Source organism: Cydia splendana, chromosome 9 (assembly GCF_910591565.1).
Source record: "Cydia splendana chromosome 9, ilCydSple1.2, whole genome shotgun sequence".
Classification (NCBI taxonomy): Eukaryota; Metazoa; Arthropoda; class Insecta; order Lepidoptera; family Tortricidae; genus Cydia; species Cydia splendana.
The window spans coordinates 5,838,854-5,849,172 of NC_085968.1; positions in this window are offsets into that span (position 1 = coordinate 5,838,854).

Below are 10,319 nucleotides of genomic sequence, written 5' to 3' on the forward strand. Positions count from 1 at the left end.
CGTAGTCAATAGTCAATTTGGTCAGTAATAGTCAATATATAAATTTGGTGGGCAATGTTGCCTACCCGTTTTTGGCCATTTCCATACAAGACTCACCTAAGCATCTTACAAAGGCTAGGGTGGCCACTTTAGAGAAAACCTGTTACAATAGTTTAATGCCCTAAATTATGAGTTTTGCTGTATTGTTCAAGCGTTAAAGGGATAAAACATCTAAATAAGGGATAATAAGATCAATTAAATACAGTAGGTATATATTTATTAACTTACTTTAGTGTACAAACAATACAAACATAACCTTCTTTTACTTGCGATGTTGGGTAAATTAGTCAAAAGTGACAATACTAAAGGGGCCCACTGATTAACAATCCGCCGGACGGTATCGGCCTGTCAGTTAGAACAAAATTAGGCCGATACCGTCCGGCGGACTGTTAATCAGTGAGCCTCTTAAGCCGTTTTTGGTGGTGGGCAATGTTGGCATCCATAGTATGGCTGGACCAAGTGTGCAAATTAAGTATTTGTGTTTATTTTTCTTTGAACATTTCCTGTATTATGGAAAAAAAATCAATACAATAAAAAAAAATCAATACGCCGTAATCGCTCCACTAAGCGAGCTAATAATTTTAGGAGCTTATTTAGTCGCTACCAAGCTCCTAAAATAATGAATAAAAAATACAATAGTGAACGACAATAATAGTTTATATAGGCTTCAATCAATTTAATTTCCTGGCATCGGCATCTACCGTTGTTGGTTGCTGACTGTCGTTTGATCTGCACTGGACGCGACAGCCTGTATCATATCAACGCACGCGCATCGTAGGTACCTATTCGTGTATTTTCCATATCTCATGCTCTGAAAGTGGGTCGTTGTTGTTCTAAAAGGTGCGCAGAAAGTAATACGTTTATGCTCTAGCGCAGAAAAGTGGTGTACTCCTCTGCGTTCCTGTCCCACGAACAACTGGGTGGAAACAAAATGGAAAAATAATGTCTTTATTTCCTCGCCTGGAACAATTGGTAATTGTTTAATTTTACTAATCCCACGTTGATACTTTTTTTTTTATAAAAAATGATGTAAGTAAATTGTTAAAAACAAATTATTCTTGATTTCTTTGTTGAATTCTATTTACTCGATTTCATAAGGCGGGAACCAAAAGGAATACACCAAAAATATTTTTTTAAACCTTACACTTGCGTAAATGAGCAAAGGCAGAATCTTATACAGCCACAGTTAAACGTTTGTACGATATTAAATTGGTTATTAAAGTTATTTAGCACTATATTCATGAAAATAAAATAAAAAAAACAAGATAAAACTTTCTTATATTATTAATTAAATTGTTATTTAATATTTAAAATACTTTTATTATATTATTACGTGGTGCGGCGCACCAAGGTCGCGGTGCGGTCCGGTAGTCTGTTGCGGCTTTTAGAACGAAAAAGTATAAAATAAAAAAGTAAGAGGCTTTACCGCTAATTTTCATACTATAATGAACAAATAATTTTAAAATTACTGCATTTTGTTAAAAATGTGTGTTGTCGTAAATATTGCAATCTAAATGATTTTCGCTAGGGGTCTTCACACATGTAAAGTCTCCGATTGCAAGTAAGTCCTAAGGAAAAAAATCATGGCCGTGGGTCTATTAGGTACTTCAATTACTGATTTTGCGAAATTGCCTTGTCTTGTTTGGTTTCCTCGCATTCGATATGAAAAATAGAGTGTTTAACTCGGGTGAAAGGCACCATTTCCGTCTCGGATTATTGGCGCTCTCACTGCGTTCGAGCGCCAAACTACCTCAACAGAAATGCCTTTCAACCCTTGGTTAACAATCTACTATTGTCCCTGTCCAGTCATCCGTAAAAGTAATTGAGCGAGAGACATACACATTTGATTATAATGATCATTATAATTGTACATATAACGTTTCGTATGTAGGAATTGTGAAACCAGTTTTAATGCTGAGTCACGTTACCATCAGAAAGCAAGGTGCCTAAAATGTGTCGTAGGAATGATGACACGTGTAGAATTTAATTACATAATTTAGTTAAGTACGTACAAATTTAGCAAGATAATAGTAATTAAGTGGAATAAAAAAATGATATAAAAATACTGTTGAGATTTAAAATTGCCGCATAAATGTACATACTCTAAATTAATTACTGAATTGATCGCTAGATGTCTCTTTTTAAAATGCAAACTAGCTAACGGTATGTTTATTAAAAACAATGGTGTCAAACAGTTTCCATGGTCAAGTCAGTAACCAAAAGTAAAGTGACAGTGATACAGTCAAGTATAGTAGTAAAAGTAACAGTGCTTAGTGATAGGAAAGTGAACTTTAAAGTGCAGTGTTTAAGTGCGGATTTACAACAGCCAGGTGCGAACATTTGGTCCTATTCGAGTTGGATCAGGCTGTGACGCGAGTGATAGTGCAGTGCAAAGTGGACTCTATCGCATTGCACTAAGGACTATAATTGAGTAAGATCGTTCCGTTTATTTGGACTTGTAGAATTTCGCGAAGTGTACTTTGAACTTGTAAAATTTTCCGCGATATTTGGGACTTAAAATATTTCGTAGTGTTCTGAACATAGTCTAATTTTCGAGTATCCGAGACTTAGAAAATTTTCATAGAATTTAGAACATAGAAAAATTCTGTGATTAAAAGACTGAATATTTTTCACTAATCTTGCCTTAGAAGTTAGGAACTTAGAAAATTCTTGGAATTTGGACTCAGTCAAAATGGAAGCCTTATTCGTAGTACAAGCGGATAACTTACATCTTCTTCAGAAAACGGCTACAAACTTCAAGAAGTGTCCCAAGGCGAGACTTACCAAGTCATACTTGCAAGTCAGAGTGGAGAATTTAGACAAACTTTGGGAAGTTTTTCAAAACACTCACCGAGAGATAGTGAAGATAGCGACAACAGAACAACGAAATAGTCACGAATATTTTACGCAAGAGATATACGACATTGGAGAAGAGTTGTATATAGATACCAAAGCGGAGATACTTGCGAAATTAGAAGGAGAGCAAACGAGTCATACATCAGGAACGGAGAAGCAATCCATCAGACCACAGAGCCAGGAAGTGAAGCTACCTAAGATTAATATACCACAGTTCAATGGAAATTACAATGATTGGGGGACTTTCAAGGATCTCTACACATCTCTCATTCATAATCAGAGTTCATTGAGCCCAGTGCAGAAATTGCATTATTTGAAGAGTAGTCTTAGTGGCGAAGCTGAACAACTGCTGAAGCACATTCAAATTACTGAGAAAAATTATGAAATAGCATGGAATACCTTACACAACAGATACAATAACAAGAGGATTATGGTTAACTCAATCTTGAATAGATTTTTGGGTCAAAAGAAACTGAGCGTTGAATCTGCCAAAGGTGTCAAAGAATTGCTGGATATTTCTACAGAATGTCTGAACAGCTTGAAGAACAATGACATTAGTATCGATAACTGGGATCCAATCATAATACATCTATTGGTGCACAAGTTAGATACGGAGTCACACAAGCACTGGGAAGAGGATCTGAAGACATTATCTGTGGAAGACTTGCCGACATTGAAACAATTCAACAAATTTTTGGAGGGAAGATTTAGAGTTTTGGAGATGGTTCAAACTGCACACCCAAAAGAGAAGTCTCAAGTTAGAGCCAAGACGTTCCATGCAACTGCTACGCCTAGCAGTACCACAGACTCCAACCATCAATGCGGTTTCTGTAATGAAGATCATTACATCTACAACTGCAAGGAGTTTGCTAAATTGGATCCCGAGCAACGATCCAAGGAGGTTCAAACAAGGAGTCTTTGCTTCAACTGTCTACGGCCTGGACATAGCGTGAGATTTTGCAAGCGTAATACTTCATGCCTGCGTTGTAAGAGAAAGCATCACACACTATTGCACGTTACGAAACCTAACACTGTATCACTCGAAGAAAAACCAGAGAAAGAAAACAAAGAGCAAGCTACACCAACAATCAACATAGTATCTCACTGTGCCTCTCAGAGACGGGTTACTCTTTTAGCTACAGCACTAGTGAATATTATGACAAACAGAGGAGCACAAGTAGTTCGAGCACTCATAGATCCATGTTCGGAAGAGTCATTTATATCAGAGGAAACAGTCAACAAACTACAACTCAAACGAACAAGGGTGGAGGGTCAAGTGACAGGTGTTGCGAAGATGTCGACTCCAATCAAGCACGCGGCGGAAATTCAAATAGTATCGAGAATCAACGAGAGCTACAAGCTAAACTGCACCGCCTACGTGACAAAAAAAGTTACTGACATAATGCCTGTTACGAAGATCAATAAAGAACAATGGACTCAACTACATGGCTTGGAGTTAGCTGATCCCACATACTACAATCCTGGAGAGATTGATTTGTTACTTGGTGTGCATGTCTATACAGACATTTTAATGAGTGGAGTCATCAAGGGCAAACCAGGATCACCGATAGCGCAACAGACGTTATTCGGATGGATAATTTCGGGCGGAGCACCCGCTGAAGAGCACGGGAAGAATGGAAGAATTGTTAGCATGCATTTGAGTGTGAGCCTAGACAACATGCTGCAAAGATTTTGGGAATCGGAGACGCTAGATAATGAGAGCAAAGACACTCTGACACATCTAGAGAAAAGAGCTGAAGAGATTTATGAGAAAACACTAGCGAGAGATGAGGATGGAAGATTCATTGTTGGACTACCATTCGTACGAGATACACCGATTGTTTCCGAAAATTCCCGTTCAATTGCTGTCAAAAGACTTGAATGTCTAGAGAGGAAGTTAGCACACAACAGCAAATTGAAAACTGAGGAAGATAACGTGATTAAAGAGTACCTTACCTTGAAACACATGGAACCGGTAGGCAAGCCTGAGAAAGATGAGAAAACAGTCTACCTTCCACATCATGCAGTGGTTTTAGCCTGGATAAAAGGAGACCCTAACAGATGGACACCCTATGTCAAGAATAGAGTGATTGACATAAGGAGCAATTTAGACACACACTGGTTATATGTCAATACCAAGGATAACCCAGCAGATCCAGCTTCCAGAGGTCTGTCACCCAGCAAGCTGAAACAAAATCAGTTATGGTTCAATGGTCCGGAATTCTTACGTGAACCTGAATTCACCATACCCGTCGACTCCATACCTGAAACAGAATTAGAGAAACGCTTGTTAGTAAAATGTAAGACAACAACCATAGAAACAGACTCTGAAAAGCTTACCTTACTAAAGAAATACTCGTCACTGCAAAAACTTCTGGACGTGATTTCATATTGTAGAAGATGGCTGAAGATCCTGAAAAAAGAAAAGAATATTAGTAAACATATAACCTGTGAAAAAAAAGATGAAGCACTTACCTTGTGTTTAAAGATGTCCCAACGGATAGAATTTCCTGAAGAGATTGATCACCTGAAAAGTGGAAAAACTATTAAGAAAAGCAGTCGTCTACTGCAATTCACACCTTATCTGGATGATAAAGGTCTTTTGAGATTAGGAGGAAGACTGAAACACGCAGAGTTGAGTATGGATCAAAAGCATCCTATTATTATAACTAAAAACAACGTATTGTTACCTGTTTTGTTGGATGATTCTCACAAAAACACTCTCCATGGAGGGCCGCATCTCATGACACCATATTTGAGAAGCAAATACTGGATTATTAAAGGAGGTTCTTCAATAAGGCAGTTTTACAAGAAGTAAATAACGTGTGCAAGATACAATGCGAAAACAAATACTCAGTTGATGGGAAACTTACCGGAAGTTCGAGTGAAACCTTCCCGACCTTTCCTTATCAGCGGTGTTGACTTTGCCGGTCCCATCACATGCAGAATGAGTAAAGGTCGAGGAGCTAAGACATACAAGGCATATATTGCTTTATTTGTGTGTATGTCTACCAAAGTCATACATTTGGAACTAGTCAGCGATATGACCACAGAAGCGTTTATCGCTGCTTTCAAAAGATTTGTGTCTAGACGTGGTCATTGCAAGGAACTCTGGAGTGATCATGGTACAACATTCGTTGCAGCTGAAAAAGAACTATTGAAGATGTGGCAACAAGGTCGCAACGAAATCCCAGAAGGCTTACTCAAAAGTTTAGACGACAGAGGAACTCGTTGGAGATATATTCCCCCTGGAGCACCAAACTTTGGAGGACTTTGGGAGGCCGGTGTAAAATCGACGAAGTATCATCTAAAAAGAATAATGCAAGACGCAACCCTGACGTTCGAAGAATTTTATACGGTCCTTTCGCAAGTTGAAGCGTGTCTTAACTCACGTGCATTGGCTCCATTAGGCGATGATTTAGATTATTTGACACCAGGACATTTTCTGGTCGGCGAACCCTTGATTTGCTTACCAGATCGCAGTAATGAGCAGAGTAACATATCCAGCTTATCGAGATGGCAGTTGACCCAACGTATGCTACGAGATTTTTGGGTTAAATGGCAAAGCGAATACCTTTCTCGTTTGCAATTGCGTCCAAAATGGAATACACCTAAGAAGGATTTAGAAGTTGGAGAACTGGTATTGATCAAAGATGGAAGATTTCCACCAGCGAACTGGAGAGTAGGTAGAGTACTTAAGAAGTACCCTGGCACTGATGGATTGACTCGTATGTATGACATTCGTACAGCTTTCGGGATTACACAACGGCCGATTACCAAGCTGTGTCGACTTCCTAACTAGTAATCAAGGAATACTTCCTTGGCGGCGGAGGATGTTGAGATTTAAAATTGCCGCATAAATGTACATACTCTAAATTAATTACTGAATTGATCGCTAGATGTCTCTTTTTAAAATGCAAACTAGCTAACGGTATGTTTATTAAAAACAATGGTGTCAAACAGTTTCCATGGTCAAGTCAGTAACCAAAAGTAAAGTGACAGTGATACAGTGAAGTATAGTAGTAAAAGTAACAGTGCTTAGTGATAGGAAAGTGAACTTTAAAGTGCAGTGTTTAAGTGCGGATTTACAACAGCCAGGTGCGAACAAATACAAGACCTCAAACTTTTCAATTTTTTTTTATAATTGAAAAACATTGTATCACTATGTTCCTTATAAATGTTATAATATTTTAGTAATAAATATATTGTATGACAACTATATATACATTAAACATAAACGCAATATTTCACAGTCATGATCGCATTTTTTTATTCCATAGATTACGACTAGGGTTTGCAATCCAGATCCGAAATGTATGAAATTATCCGGATCTGGATCCGGATCCACGGATCTTCCCATACCTTTCAGATCCGTCACGCAAACCCCAATTACGACGACTATTAAAATAGGCGTGGCGTATAATTTAATAAAAATCGTTATGAGCGTCGTCGAGGCAGATGTCAGACTTTGACTCTTTTGTGACTTTTGATCCTTACATCACAAGAAATAGAATCGGAGCCTGTGGTAGGCTATTTTATTTTCGCTAAGGTAAAACACTACTTGATTGGGGAAATATTGTTTTATATAACTTAATATAACATTAATATGGTTAATAATTATGGTTTTGTATAACCTGTGTGATAATACAATGTGGTTTTATAAATTGCGTAGGTAAATAAATAAATATTATAGGACATTCTTATACAGATTGACCCAAGTCCCACAGTAAGCTCAGCAAGAAGGCTTGTGTTGTGGGTACTCAGACAACGATATATATAATATATAAATACTTAAATACATAGATTACAACCATGACTCGGGAACAAATATCTGTGTCATCACACAAATAAATGCCCTTACTGGGATTCGAACCCCGGACCATCGGCTTCACAGGCAGGGTCACTACCCACTAGGCCAGACCGGTCGTCAAAAAGGTAACTTTTATTAGTTAGTAACTTACTTTTCCGGGCATTTTCCGCATTATCATTTATCCACTTGCTCAGTCGACAACCATTGTGCATATTTTGCGTAAAACTCGGGGTAGCGCTACTCTAACCACCCCACCTTCTGCAAGGAACCCAGAATTAACTTTTCTTATACACATTACAGATTAGCTCAGATCTCACTTACAAATTAATTACGTACATCACTTCACATTTCTATAATTATAAACTATACCTATCATCTCCTCTGTGGCGAGGCCCGAATCGGGCTTATCTGTCGTTAAACAATTCTAGAAATGCAATAATTTAAACTTCAAGATCACATCCAGATCCAGCCTTGAGTTGCAGACTGGTCCAACTGGTGGTCGATGCGAATACTTAGCGTGTTTGGCAAAACACAAAATTATTATGTTAAGCAATGTTAAGTAATCATAAAATCATATCATTAAAACGACAATACATTTAAAGAATACTGAATAAAACTGACACTAACATGCAAAATTGTATAAATTCAATAAATTCATAAAACTTTACGGGCCTGATTTCGTTAAATTATGTTTTATCCCTTCCTTACAAATACATAAGTCAAAATGACAGATAAAGACAAATCATTATTTAGGTAATTAAGGATTCGCTACAGCCATTCTCAAAGTGTGTTCCGCGGAACCCTAGGGTTCCGCATAGCCTCTGTTGGGGTTCCGCGAAAATACTTGTAATAATAAGAAAAAAACCAGCTGTTCTATAGGTGTATATCTGGTCCACAGTGACGAACGAAAATTTTTAATTTGGGGTTCCGTCTAATATTTCGCTTTCCAAAAGGGTTCCGTCACCAAAAAAGTTTGAGAACCGCTGGTGTAGCGCGTTTATGAATAAGGGGGTATGTCTTTGACTTCCAATAAGGGAAGCTGGGAAAATGTTGGCACCTTCAGGACAATATACTCGTACTTAATCTATAATAACTGAATCATTAGGTAGGTATTTGAAAGATAACTAAAATATGAGGAGAAGCTCATTTCCCTGAGAATACTGTCCCGGGGGACAGCCGTATAAAACGACTTTTATTTAAAAAAAAATGGCGACATCTATGTTACTTCATTAAAAAACTGCTGTGTTGTATTTAATATATTATAATATAAGCATGAATTTGTTCATGTAGTGAAGTATGAAGAATGAATTGTTATCAAATTTCCATTAGATACAGAAAATACACATTTGTAACGGTATTAAATTTCTTAAATTGATCTTTACCTATTTTAACTTGAATCCATAAATGAATTAGTATTTAACTATAAATTGTATATTTGTATAATTACCTACCATTGTATCAATCAAATTAGCATACGTTTTAAATGAATAAATATTATCTTATCTTATCTAATAAAGTCATCGATAGTTCTGGTTCAGAAATGAAGATGGTGCTTCAAAAATGGTTACAAAAAAGTTGCTCGAGAGGGCTTTCTCTGTCCTACATATTATAAGTACTACTCTTGGCTATTGTCTAAATGTAGCCATTCAAAAAGTACAAGCTGCCGGGTGACGAACTTGTAATAACCACGTTTTCTGCTAGCTCTCTTTTGATGTCGAGCGTTGAGAATCAATATACGTATAACATTTATAGAGAGTGTTATTTGTGTATATTATATCATAATGCCCCAGGTGATTATATTCACCAGGGTGATTGTATTCATCAGGTTTTGAACATAACAGGTTAATAATCACTTGTGTCTTTGGTTTCTTGCATTTATGCACTCTCTTGCAGCTTTAAAAGAACATACGAGATCCAAACTGCTGTTGATAAAATAGATTATCACTATAATTAGTAGTACCGTAGAGTTTCGTATCTTCGCCTGGGTTTTGACACTTTTCCCAAAAAATCTCTCAAACTTGAAAGCATTTTAATCCGTTAAGGCAAAAAAACGTTTTTTAGTACTCTTAACTATTAGTATACACCACTAAAACTTCGAATTTCATCGGTTAAGTTGGTAAAAAATGGCCCCAAAGGCAATAGGCGATGTTTGGGTATTTTTCCCAATCTTCGCCTATGGCATGCCCTGCCGCTAATACCTACTTTTCTGTGACTTACACATGTTAAGAGCGCTATTACATTTCGGCGTTGAGCGAGTTTAGGTATTTTACGCGCTGCGGCAGGCCGTGCGAGCTCAGTACGCCGATCCCTTCTACCACACTCGCACTACAATGATGGATTAAACATTCTTGATCCTTCGCGAAGCATATTGAAATCAACCATAACAAAACTAACTGTACTTAACTTTTAAAGTTCTAAAACTGTTATTTGGTAAGTACGAAAATACTAAATGCAGTGCAAATGTACATAGGGGCTGTTCATAAATTACGTCATCTATTTTTGACGATTTTTGACCCCCCCCACCCCTCAAATCATCCAAAAATCAAGCTTCGGATGAATCTGTTTCCTCCTACGTCATGTTACCATCATCCGATGTCCAGACCCCCCCCCCCCC